Source organism: Abramis brama, assembly GCF_963993115.1.
Source record: "Abramis brama genome assembly, chromosome: 6".
NCBI classification, from domain to species: Eukaryota; Metazoa; Chordata; class Actinopteri; order Cypriniformes; family Leuciscidae; genus Abramis; species Abramis brama.
The window spans coordinates 42,916,837-42,929,115 of record NC_139968.1 but is presented as its reverse complement, the minus strand read 5'-3'; the positions used below and the strand labels follow the sequence as shown (position 1 = coordinate 42,929,115).

Sequence of the window (12,279 nt, the reverse complement as noted above, 5' to 3'; positions counted from 1 at the left end):
ACACTGTAACTAAAAGAGGTTTGAATTTGTCTTTGTTTAATTTGCTGAATATGGGTTGGAGCTTTTAATTTTGAACTCTCAAAGTGCACCAGATTGATGGATTTAACATTAAAATGCACAAAAATTTCTCACGGGGGGGCATGCCCCCGAACCCCCCTAGAAGGACCGAGGTCACACCACCATAGTTTTAACTAAAATCCTGTGAGAAACACTTGTATTGCTATGCCAGAGCCGCTTATAGCTTGTTTTAGGATTCACCACTGTGTAGTATAGTTCAACTGTATTAATAAATATCAAATTTTGACTTATTTCATCTGTTAACTCTCACTCGTTCCTATACCCAGATAGCACACGTACGTCGGGCCGACGTTGGCCCGATGTACAAAGTTCCATCGTCACGATGTCGCTCAGAGATCGTTTGCTCATCGGCAGTATGTCTCCTCGACGTCGGCCTTTGATCGCAAATGATATCCTGCCGATGTTTGAACGATACAAAGCTGTAAATCTTTTGGCTGCTCAGCATGGGTTTTATAGGACCTTTATGTATAGGTCGGACCTTTCGGGCTACTCTTTACATTAGACACCATGCGCTGCTTTCATTGACGCACGCACTTACGAACACACACACACACAGAGCGGAGATCGCGCTGCAACACTCACTCAGCAGCACATAAACTGTAGTCAACATTGCCCCGAGACTTAAATTGATAAAAAAAGTAGTTTTACACTTCCATCTTACCTCGCACTCTTTCAACGTTAAACTGATGAAACACATGCTCTGCTTCTGTGAACAGTAAACCCCGCCTTCTATGATTTGATTGGCTATTTATTTGGATGGTCTCTGTAAGGTAGACCAGCCTAAAATGTAACTTTTAAACCTTTTTGCCATCCTAAAAACAGAGTGGAGCAAGAATTTCCAATATTGAATTTCCAGTTTGGCCATTTCTAACTATTGACATACTATTGTTATTATTGACATATAATTATATTATGTTTTCCAATTGAATCAAGATTATTTTTTCTTACCCCACTGGCAGATAATTTAGCTTGTTTTAAGCAAAAATTACTTAAATTACTCTGTTTATCTGAAAACAAAATAGAATTTCTTATGTTATTTTACTTCTCTAGTAAATGCTTCTTGATTTAAGAATTTTTAGATATTTGGACTGGAAACAACACAAAAATACTAAGTAAGAAAAGCATGTTTTGCAGTGTAGGACTTGTCCCCCTCAATGTCTATGTACATATATACAGCCCTGGAGTTACTTGACTATCCAATATGAAAAAAGTAGGCTCTACTGACATTGAAAAATATCTTCTTAATTTTGTGTGTAACTGTCTCTAGTATAATGAACAGACACAATTCAAGTTAAGACATTTTAATGACACCAGAAAGAACTCCAGGAGAAAAGGGATAAAAAAGGAACAGCAACAATGTAGAGAAGGATTCTTCCTGGCAACCTGTAACAGAGTGAAAAACATTGAGAAAAAGCAGTTAGGACTAAAGCTAAGAATAAAATTGTCATTACACTGGATAATATAATTAAAAATCTAACAACAATCAAAGGTACATCAGCTGGCAAACCATTTAATAGTTTAATAGGTTTAATAGTCTATTTAAAGGGAATGATTGTTGTGGAGAGTTTGCTCAAACTATGGCAGCGATACAGCGAATAGTTGTTCTAAAAGACGGCGCCGTCCGCGGAGTGCTTTCAAAGGCCAGTGAAAGCATACTGTCAGTTAAGTTGTAAGTAGATGCTAACTGTTTCTCATGGGTTCGTATGGTATTTTAAACATTTACAGGGGTAAGTCTGTGATTTTATTGCCATCCGAATCCATAATGTCAGTGTTTATTTTCACCCAACCCGCGTACATTTCTTAATTGCTTTTATAAAGAACACCGCTTTCTCAGTTAACGCAGTGAAGCAGCCCCTGCACGAGTGAATAATTGATTCTCGAGCCATCGATATCAGCAGATTCAGCAGCATCGCCACGGGCAGCACTGGGTAACGTCACACGGAAGAAGGAATATCTTTAGCAGCTTTCCAAGTTATGGTTCGGGGAACACGCCTATAAATGTTATACCTTTAGTTAAGTTATACCTTAAGAGTCTTCGTAGCACGCTAAGAGACAACGCTATCGGGAAACCCAGCCCAGGTGTTTATGAATGAGACACTGAATGAATTGGTTTTAAAAGTGTTTGAATTAATGATTCAATTGAGTATCTTTTTTTTAATTAGACTGAAACATGTTATTCTGATGTATGTTATCGTGATCTCCATTTTAAACAAAACAAAAATGATTTTAAACCAAATAGATTCTCAGTTTATCCTGAATTAGGGGCCGTTCACATATCGCGTCTAAAAATGTGTGGAAAGCGCTCTCTCCTTTCTACAAGCACTTGCGCTCCCGTGGCGTCTGTCGTTGCTATGCAACCATGAACTGCGCTCTCCATGATGACAAGGAAGTATCAGCAAAGGAATAATTGATTTCTAGCCCTTGCATTAGCTTTACTACTAGATATATTTATGGAGATGAGAAATAAAAACTCGCCCTGTACAGCTATGATCGGCTGTTCGGCCGAGTTTTCCATGTTGTTACGGAAAGGCCAAAGCTGATCGGTTAGTTTTTGTCACATGACCTGCGGTGCGGTTGTGGCATTCTGAAAAGTTGAGATGTTTTCATCTCGCTGTGGCATATGCATGCCTGGAAAAACGAGCACGCTGCATCGCATGCGCGTCACTTCTATTATGGTATTACCGGTGTTGTCACACTTGATTAACTGGTGGGGAAATATCCGAACGTATGACTTACAGAAGGTACAATTAACTAAGAACGTTTCGGGAAACACGTATTAACGATAAGGTACAGCTTAAGGTATAACTTAGGAATGACGTAGCATTAAGAGGGTTTCGGGAAATCCAGCCCTTATCATAATTAAAAACGTGTTTCCTGAAACGTTCTTAGTGTTGCGCTTTTATTGAGCAGGTCATGCAATAACATAAATTAGTTATTTACACCAATAAGGTGATGCGGCTGCTGGGCAATCTGGTGAGTTTTGGAGGTGGAGCATTGAAGAGAGGGGTGTGTTTGTTTGGGTTCATTCCAAATATCAACTATGTCCAACAGCGTTTTTGAAATATCGCTTACCCCACCTTAATATCTGGCAGTTTTTTTATGTCCATCTATAGTTGCCATCATCTGAAGTCTTCACAAGTGAGGCTGGATCCAAACTGGAGCTGCTATAATCTCTAGTGAACTTGCTGAGCATCCTGAGATAGAAACAGGGAAGCAACAGGAGAAACATTAGCATAGCTGCAGTTCATATTATTTCAGGCAAAAGATGATCATGTGCACTTTTTACTATTTCATCACATATTAACTGTAAAACAAGATTATGAGATGTGTTAATTGAATGCTTGGCTAAAGAGTTGTGTCTTTAGTCTAGATTTAAATTGGGAGAGTGTGTCTGAGCCCCGAACATTATCAGGAAGGTTATTTATGAAAGTAAAAGAGTAGCAAAACTCAAGAGCATAAAAATGTGAATTTGAGAACTTGTCCCCTGTAAAATACCAAAGTTCAAAGTTGAATTTAGAGATTTGCACTTGCAGAACGTGACTTAACGCATAGACAGTGATATTAAAATAAATAAATGATAACTCTGTAAACACCATACTAATTAAAAATAGACTACTATGTACAGTTAAGCGTTTTCCTCACATAGAAAACTGGTATAAAACACTTAAAGGTTGCATGGTATGAAAATGTCACTTTATGAGGTTTTTTAACATTAATATGAGTTCCCCTAGCCTGCCTATGGTCCCCCAGTGGCTAGAAATTGTGATAGGTGTAAACCAAGCCCTGGGTATCCTGCTCCGCCTTTGAGAAAATGAAAGCTGGTAATAATCATACATTTTTCTTGAGCGTCAAATCATCAAATTAGAATGATTTCTGAAAGATCATATGAAGCTGTGATGCTGAAAATTCAGTTTTGATCACAGGAATTAATTACATTTTACAATATATTCACATAGAAAACAGTTATTTAAAATTTGTTATATTATTTCACGATATTATTGTTTTTAATGCTGTCTTGGTGAACATTAGAGACTTCTTTCAAAACATAATTTTTTTACCAACACAATTAGTGTATGTTTGACATTAGTGTATGTTTGAAGTTTTACTTACTAATCATATGGTTCATAGCGCCTTAGAGATGATGATCCGCCCAACTCTGCTACGGTGGAGGCCAGGGCATCAACATTGAAGGATCTAGGAACACAACAAACCATTTGTCACAGAGCCAACAATATTATTATATAATGCCAGGTTTATTACAAGTAAGAAGCTATAGCTAAGCTATATTATATATAAGCTACAGCAGAGGTGAAATGCTTTTCTGAGATGAGTTTCTGAATCTATTTGACCTGCATCTGGGCATGGAGTACCTACGGCCTGAGGGAAGTAGCTTGAACTGGCAGGACAAAGGATGACTAGGGTCAGCTGCAATAGATAGTGCCTTCTTTGCCACTCTGTTGGAGTAGCTGCTAAATGTGTGAGAGAGGGGGAAAGTTAAAGCCTGCAATCTTGCTACACGTCCTAACAATACTCTCTAATCGTTTTTTGTAGACAAGGAACCAAACCAGCAGATAAAACAGAAGGTTAAACAGACTGAATAAAACATTCTCATCAAAGTGGGGTCAATGTTAAAATTCCTGTCTACGGTAAAAATACATTCGCTGCTGGGCTTTGGCACAAACAGCATCAGTGTGTGATTCAAAACATATCTTACTATCAATTATTGTGCCAAGGTTGTATTCTTGTATTATCTCAATAGGTTATGATAGTGAGGGGAAGAGGGGGACTCTGTTTCCTAAAATCAGTCATTAATTCTTTAGTTTTGGATTTCCTAACGTTAACGTTACCTACCTGCCTGTATTTCCTACTTCTCCGGCAGTAGCTTTCTTCAGAAATGTTGAAATCGTGGAGCTTTCCCTCTGTTATGGGTTATTTTGTTGCTGCTGAAATCACAGAACATTTTTTCAATCAATATTTGTTTACCATTGAGCTAGTTTCAACCATGTAACGTAAGTGTAAGTTCTCCATGTAAGTGACGTCACCGATTACATACGTTTATGTTTACGTTTGTGTAAAATAAATTAGCTCACTTCCAAGTAAAACCTTTATAAAACCTCTCATATACACATAAGAGGTGATTAAAAGCCCAAACTTACATAAACAAAAGCTCAACCGAGTTAACGTTAACTTAGCTTAGCTTAACTTACCTCTTCTGAAAACAGTTGAGATGCTAACGGACTTTTTCCGAAGACACAAAGCCATATAAAAGTAAATATTCACCATAAGCGTATCAATTACAAGTAAGAGAAGTGTCAAGAACAGTTGTGTGTATTATCCGTGTGATTTTAGAGACTAATATCACCTGAAAGCAGTGAATTTGAAAACAACAGCGAGAGAGGGAGTTTTCCTGCTTACCAGTCGCAGTGGTCCCGCGGCGTTTCCATGGCAACTCTGCGCCCCGGCCGCTCCAGTGTTTGAAAGCGACTTGAAAGTTCACAGGCACAACGCGACATCGGCCTCCCGTATAGTGGGCCGACCTAAAGCCGACGTAACGGAGCTGGGAAATAGAGCACTGACTGACAAGAGATCTGCCTACGCCTGGCCGACGCCTTTGCGATGTTATAGGGAGGGAGGCTGACGCTCGATGTTGGGCCAACGTCGGCTCGACGTACGTGTGCTATCTGGGTACTCACTCATTACATGGCATTAGTGGTTTTAATGAATAGGAGTTGGTATGCATATAATTAAGGGCGTGCAAATATGGGTGGTGTTTATGATCATATAGTGGGCCGGTCTGGCCAAAAATGCCCGGGCCGATTTTTTGTCCCAGTCCAGCCCTGATCTCTTGTGTTACTCGATCTTAGTGCTGCATTTGACACTATGTATTGACCACAACATTCTTTTAAATAGACTCGAAAACTATGTTGGGATTTAGGGGTGACCCCGAATAGTTGAAGATTCGATGCTTCGATACGAGGAGCATGATTCGACTACCGATCTCACGGTCGAATCTTCGCAGAGGTGTTATGAAACGAGGATCATGCCACTTTGGCTTGAGGGCGCTCAATGTCTGATTTCACATAAAACTAGCTTTTATGTCAATACGTTAATATTCAGCCTATTATGATAATGCTGTATATAAAAATGTGCAAAGAAAGAAGCTTTTAATAAATATTTTTAACGTGCGTGAAAAATCCAAACACCCCGTGACAGATTTAAGTTTCACTTTCAATCCGTGACCGACAGAGGAGCGTCTTCGCGGCAAAGATTTAAATCTTTAACAATGTCAGAAAATCTAAAGTGTGGATGTACACCATCAGAAAGGATATTCTCCAAGGCTGGATTTAGCATCAGGAAAACCATGATCGCACTTCTGCCGGCCAACGTTAACACGTTTCACGCATAGACAGGGTTTCACGTTAGAATGTATTTTATCCGCGCGCCCAATTTGAAAAAAACTCCAACGGACACAGACAGAGTGAAAGACTGGATTTGTTCTCTCGATCAGGTACAGTAGGCTACAAGCTACCGGTTCTAATTAGATTTTTGGATGCTGTGAACATTTTTAGCTAAAAAGACTGCCTCTCCAGTTTAGCATTTATTGTTGTTTCAGTTAAAAAGACAACGCTGAAAATTCTGGCTACTATCGTTATTTTAATAATTTCTTTATTTTAATTGTATTTATTAATCTGTCAGGGTTATCTAATCTAACTATTTGTGGCTTGTGTTTTGAATATATGTTCCCCTGCACTTTAGGCATTTTGCACACATTTGATCCTCATCTTGTGACTTGATTCTGATTTATTTCGTTTTGTATTTTTATTTATTAGAAAGGTATATTCTGTTCTAATTTAATTTAGTAAATTAATTGTTTATTTTTTCGGTGCATCGATGTTGTGCGGTAGGCTGGCCTGCTTGCACAGGTAATTTAGCCGATTTAATTTGATTTGCATGTGAAATGCAAATCCTGTCTGCAGTGTGGCCTTTCTGGAGTTATTTATGTTATTTCTTAGTTTTATTGATCCAAAATGTTTTTATACATTTTCTTCTATATCTTTGTGTGATTTTCTGTACATCGCGATTTTGAAACGTTAAAGCCCCCCCCCCCCCCCCCCCCCCCCCCACATACACATGATTCGACTAATAGTCGACTATAGGCAAGACATGACGATTCTGATTCGACTATGAAAATCCATAGTCGGGACAGCCCTATTGGGATTAGTGGAATTGCTTACTTATTAGTGGAATTGGCATACTTATCTTACCGTTATCAGTTTGTAGCAGTAAATGAAGAGATGTCTCATCAATCACAAGATCAGTATGGCGTACCACAAGGCTCAGTACTAGGACCGCTGCTGTTCACTCTGTACATGCTACCATTAGGAGATATCATTAGGAAACATGGAATTAGTTCTCACTGTTATGCCGACGATACTCAGCTCTATATTTCTTCACGCCCAGACGAAACTTACCAATTCACAAAATTAACGGAATGCATTGCTGATATAAAAAACTGGACGACTAGTAATTTCCTACTACTAAATTCTGAAAAAACAGAGATTCTAATTATTGGACAAAAAACGTCCTCACGTAATAACCTAGAATACTGTCTAACACTTGATGGCTGCTCTGTTAAGTCTTCGTCGTCGGTTAGGAACCTGGGTGTGCTCTTTGATACCAATCTTTCATTTGAAAGTCATGCGTCTAGTATCTGTAAAACCGCATTTTTCCATCTTAAAAATATATCTAAATTACGCCATATGCTCTCATTGACCAATGCGGAACAATTAGTTAATGCGTTCATGACCTCAAGGCTAGATTATTATAATGCTCTACTGGGTGGTTGCCCTGCACGCTTAATAAACAAATTACAGCTGGTCCAAAACACAGCAGCTCGAGTTCTTACCAGAACCAGGAAGTATGACCATATTAGCCCAGTTCTGTCAAAACTGCACTGGCTCCCTATTAAACATCGCATAAATTTTACGCGACCTACGCCTGGACGCGACGACAACGCAGTACTGAAGTGTCAACTAGTCTCTCCGTTTTCTGAAGTGAGGTGGACTCCGGCTGTATCCAGATTAGATGGTGGATCTGCACCTGGACCCAACCATGACGCATCCCTGAAGTGTCGGCTTCATCGACACGACCAATCTGACTTCTGCCCTGTAATGCTGGCTGGATCATAATCATACACTGTTCGCTCGTTGGCAAGAGGAGAACTGGCCCCCGACTGAGCCTGGGTTCTCCCAAGGTTTTTTTCTCCATTCTGTCACCTGATGGAGTTTTGGTTCCTTGCCACTGTTGCCTTGGCTTTGGCTTGCTTAGTTGGGGACATTTAATATTCAACAATATTATTGATCTGCCTAATTAGGGTGGACAATGATGCAATTTTTCTTCTAGAAACAAACTTTGTTGTATTATTTTCATTTTATCAATGTGAAGCTGCTTTGATACAATCTGTATTGTAAAAAGCGCTATATAAATAAAGGTGACTTGACTTGACTTGAATACATCCAACTTTCAAACTGTTAAATTTATCGTCTTAATAAAATGTGTATCGTTTTTCTTGATTTTTGTAGTCATTTCAGTCCTTCGGGTCTGACGACTGGGCGTGGGAGTCATGTTTATATTTTTTTGTTACGATTAAACCTAGACGAATCGTAGTAACTGTCTGGAGATTTCTTGAGGCTGTTGCCACCGACCTGGACGAGCTCACGGATTCTGTAAAATCATATATCAGTTTCGGTGAGGATATGTGTATCCCTACCAGGACTCATTTAACTTACAGTACAACAATGACAAACTGTGGTCCACTGCAAAACTCAGAAAACTTCACCAGGCCAAAGAAGATGCCTACAGGAATGGGTATGAGTCTTGTTTATACAGGCCAAATACACACTGTGAGATCTGAGCAGCTAAGAGGAACTATTCTGAAAAGCTGAGAAACCAGTTTTCAGCCATTGACCCTGCATCAGTGTGGAAAGGCCTGAAAGACATTACTAACTACAAGACACCATCCCCCAGCACTGTGGAGAATCAACAACTGGCCGACTATTTCAACCATTTTTATTGCAGGTATGAAAAACCCTGTCTCATTCTGACCTTCGATCCATACACCCATCAACAGCTCCAGCAATGGAGGATCGATATGTTGTGTTTATGTATTTCACTGTGATCTCAAAGTATATTATAATGTGTCCCAAATCAGTATTTTATCAGGATAATGGAGAAGCTGGGGGAAGTTGTTTATTACTGTAGATAGAAAAACAGTATCAATATCAGTATAGTTAAATAATATTTTGATAATGTAAATATTGATTCTGAAATCTTTAAACTATAAAGTCTGTATTCCTCCAGGAGTCGCTCGACAAAATAATTGTAATAAATCATGAGAGACTCTTGAACCTCAGAGTGAGAAACTTTATTGATAAAGGCAAGAAAATACATACAGCAAATATACAGCAGTAGTAAAGTGAGATCTGTGTGTCTGGGTCTGTTCTTTAAATTTTTTTGTATCTGAGAGAAATATAAACAATATAGTGACATTGTTAAAATCTGACACTGCAAGAGAGCACAAACTCAAATAATCATCAGTATTTATTATGAACAAGAACAAAAACACACTTGAAGAACCTTTAAAGTTCATCGTTCTGCTTTAGATTTCGATACTTCCTGAAAAAGATGAACATAAAAAGCCATATATTAATACATCTCACAGATAATTATACATGCAAAATCAGTTTGAGAGAAATGACATCAATCATGTACCTGATGTGTGAATATGTGCTTGATCTCGTTCAGCTCTTCTGGATCTGATCTCATAAACCACAATAATGACAGTAGCCACGCCCACCAGAGCAGAGAGGACCAATCGGATCACAGCTTCAGTAGGACCACAACAGTAGACAGAGTCTGAGGAATAAACACATCAAACTGAGATCAGATCAGTCAATAAACACTAATATCAGCGCTGACATCAACTAATATTTCTGAATACACAGAAATATGATCAAATCTAATCAACAATCTTATATTCGGTTCCAAGTGAGATTTTATACGGTCTGTCATCTCAAACTATAAAAGATTCAACAATTCAACATGTAAATAGTAAATAAGAATATTTAAAGAAGAAAAAATCTCTCTACTCACCATAGACAGAAACTATGAATGATTTTGATGAGAACAATCTTCCTTTTGTAAACATCAGTAGTTCATAATCTCCTTCATGTTCAGTTCTGGTGTTTGTGATGGTCAGAGATCCAGTTTGATTGTCCAGCTTCAGTCTGTCTCTGAATCTCCCATCAAGAACATCATCATATACAGTGATTCTGTCGGCCGTTACATTGATTTCAGCTATTAAAGTGTTTTCATCTCCAAACCTCCACTGAATCACATCATCATCCTTCATTTCAGTAAGACCAGAGTTTAGAGTGACTGAATATCCCTCATTCACTGACTCCAGGACTGAATCAACACACACACACACACACACACACACAGGGTTCATCACAGATTAAGACGGTCACTCAATGGTTCATAAAAGTAAATAGTTTGAAATTTAAACTTGAAATGAATATCATCATTAAACAACAGAAGCAAAATGGAGTTTGGATTAATAATTGTATCTTTGTGCTGATTAAAATATAAAACAAGTGAAAAATATTTTACTCACCAAAGACAATGAGCCTAAATCTCTCAATGATCTCACTGTTGATCTGTAGATGATAATCTCCATCATGTTCAGTTGTGGTGTCTGTGATGGTCAGAGATCCAGTTTGATTGTCCAGCTTCAGTCTGTCTCTGAATCTCCCATCAAGAACATCATCATATACAGTGATTCTGTCGGTCGGTTTATTGATTTCAGCTATTAAAGTGTTTTCATCTCCAAACCTCCACCGAATCACATCATCATAATCTATTTCAGTAAGATCAGAGTTTAGAGAGACTGAATCTCCCTTCTTCACTGACACTGACTTCACTTCATCTGTCAAACACACAGAGAACAAACGGAAACAGGTTTTGCAAAACTTAATACTGTTAAATCACTTTATAATGCTTTACTAAATTGAATAGTTTAAAATGTACATTCAAAATAAACGATGTAAATAACAAAAACAAAATCGTGTATGAATTCATTTACATTTTTTCATAAAAAAAAAAGGTGTAAACATTTTTAACTCACCAAAGACAGTGAGAATGAATTTCTTGTTTACAATGTTGATCTGTAGATAATAAACTCCATCATGTTCAGTTGTGGTGTTTGTGATGGTCAGAGATCCAGTTTGTTTGTCCAGCTTCAGTCTGTCTCTGAATCTCCCATCAAGAACATCATCATATACAGTGATTCTGTCGGTCCATTTATTGATTTCAGCTATTAAAGTGTTTTCATCTCCAAACCTCCACTGAATCACATCATCATCCTTCATTTCAGTAAGACCAGAGTTTAGAGAGACTGAATCTCCCTCCATCACTGACTTCAGGACTAATTCACCAAACACACACACACACACGGTTCGTCAGAGATTAAGACGGTCACTCAATGGTTCATAAAAGTAAATAGTTTGAAATTTAAACTTGAAATGAATATCATCATTAAATAACAGAATCAAAATGGAGTTTGGATTAATAATTGTATCTTTGTGCTGATTAAAATATACTACAACATGTGAAACTGATATTTAACTCACCAAAGACAGCGAGAAAGAATCTCTTGATCTCACTGCTGGTCAGTATATCATAATATCCTTCATGTTCAGTTGTGGTGTTTGTGATGGTCAGAGATCCAGTTTGTTTGTCCAGCTTCAGTCTGCCTCTGAATCTCCCATCAAGAACATCATCATATACAGTGAATCTGTCGGCCATTACATTGATTTCAGCTATTAAAGTGTTTTCATCTCCAAACCTCCACTGAATCACATCATCATCCTCTATTTCAGTAAGATCAGAGTTTAGAGAGACTGAATCTCCCTCCTTCACTGACACTGACTTCACTTCATCTGTCAAACACACAGAGAACAAACAGACACAGGGTTTGCAAAAATTAATACTGTTAAATTACTTTATAATGCTTTACTAAATTGAATGGTTTAAAATTTACATTAAAAATAAACAATATAAATAAAAACAAAATCGTGTATGAATTCATTTAAATTTTTTCATTAAAAAAAAAAAAAGTGTAAAAGTTTTTTAACTCACCAA

General features: G+C 37.9%; 1 long non-coding RNA gene across 3 annotated transcripts; it reads right to left on the bottom strand.

Moving 5' to 3' along the window:
• Nucleotides 1–1,345: 1,345 nt before the first annotated feature.
• LOC311085108 lies at nt 1,346–5,617 on the bottom strand. Of its 3 annotated transcripts, none has more exons than XR_014606744.1 (6): nt 5,494–5,616; nt 4,930–5,021; nt 4,453–4,547; nt 4,189–4,272; nt 3,151–3,272; nt 1,346–1,461 (listed from the first exon to the last, which is right to left on the bottom strand). It is a non-coding gene; the product is annotated as an uncharacterized lncRNA (long non-coding RNA). The 3 variants fall into 3 exon arrangements; XR_014606745.1 differs by lacking the exon at nt 5,494–5,616 and adding an exon at nt 5,286–5,304; XR_014606743.1 differs by having other exon boundaries at nt 1,381–1,461; nt 3,156–3,272; nt 5,494–5,617.
• Nucleotides 5,618–12,279: the final 6,662 nt, after the last annotated feature.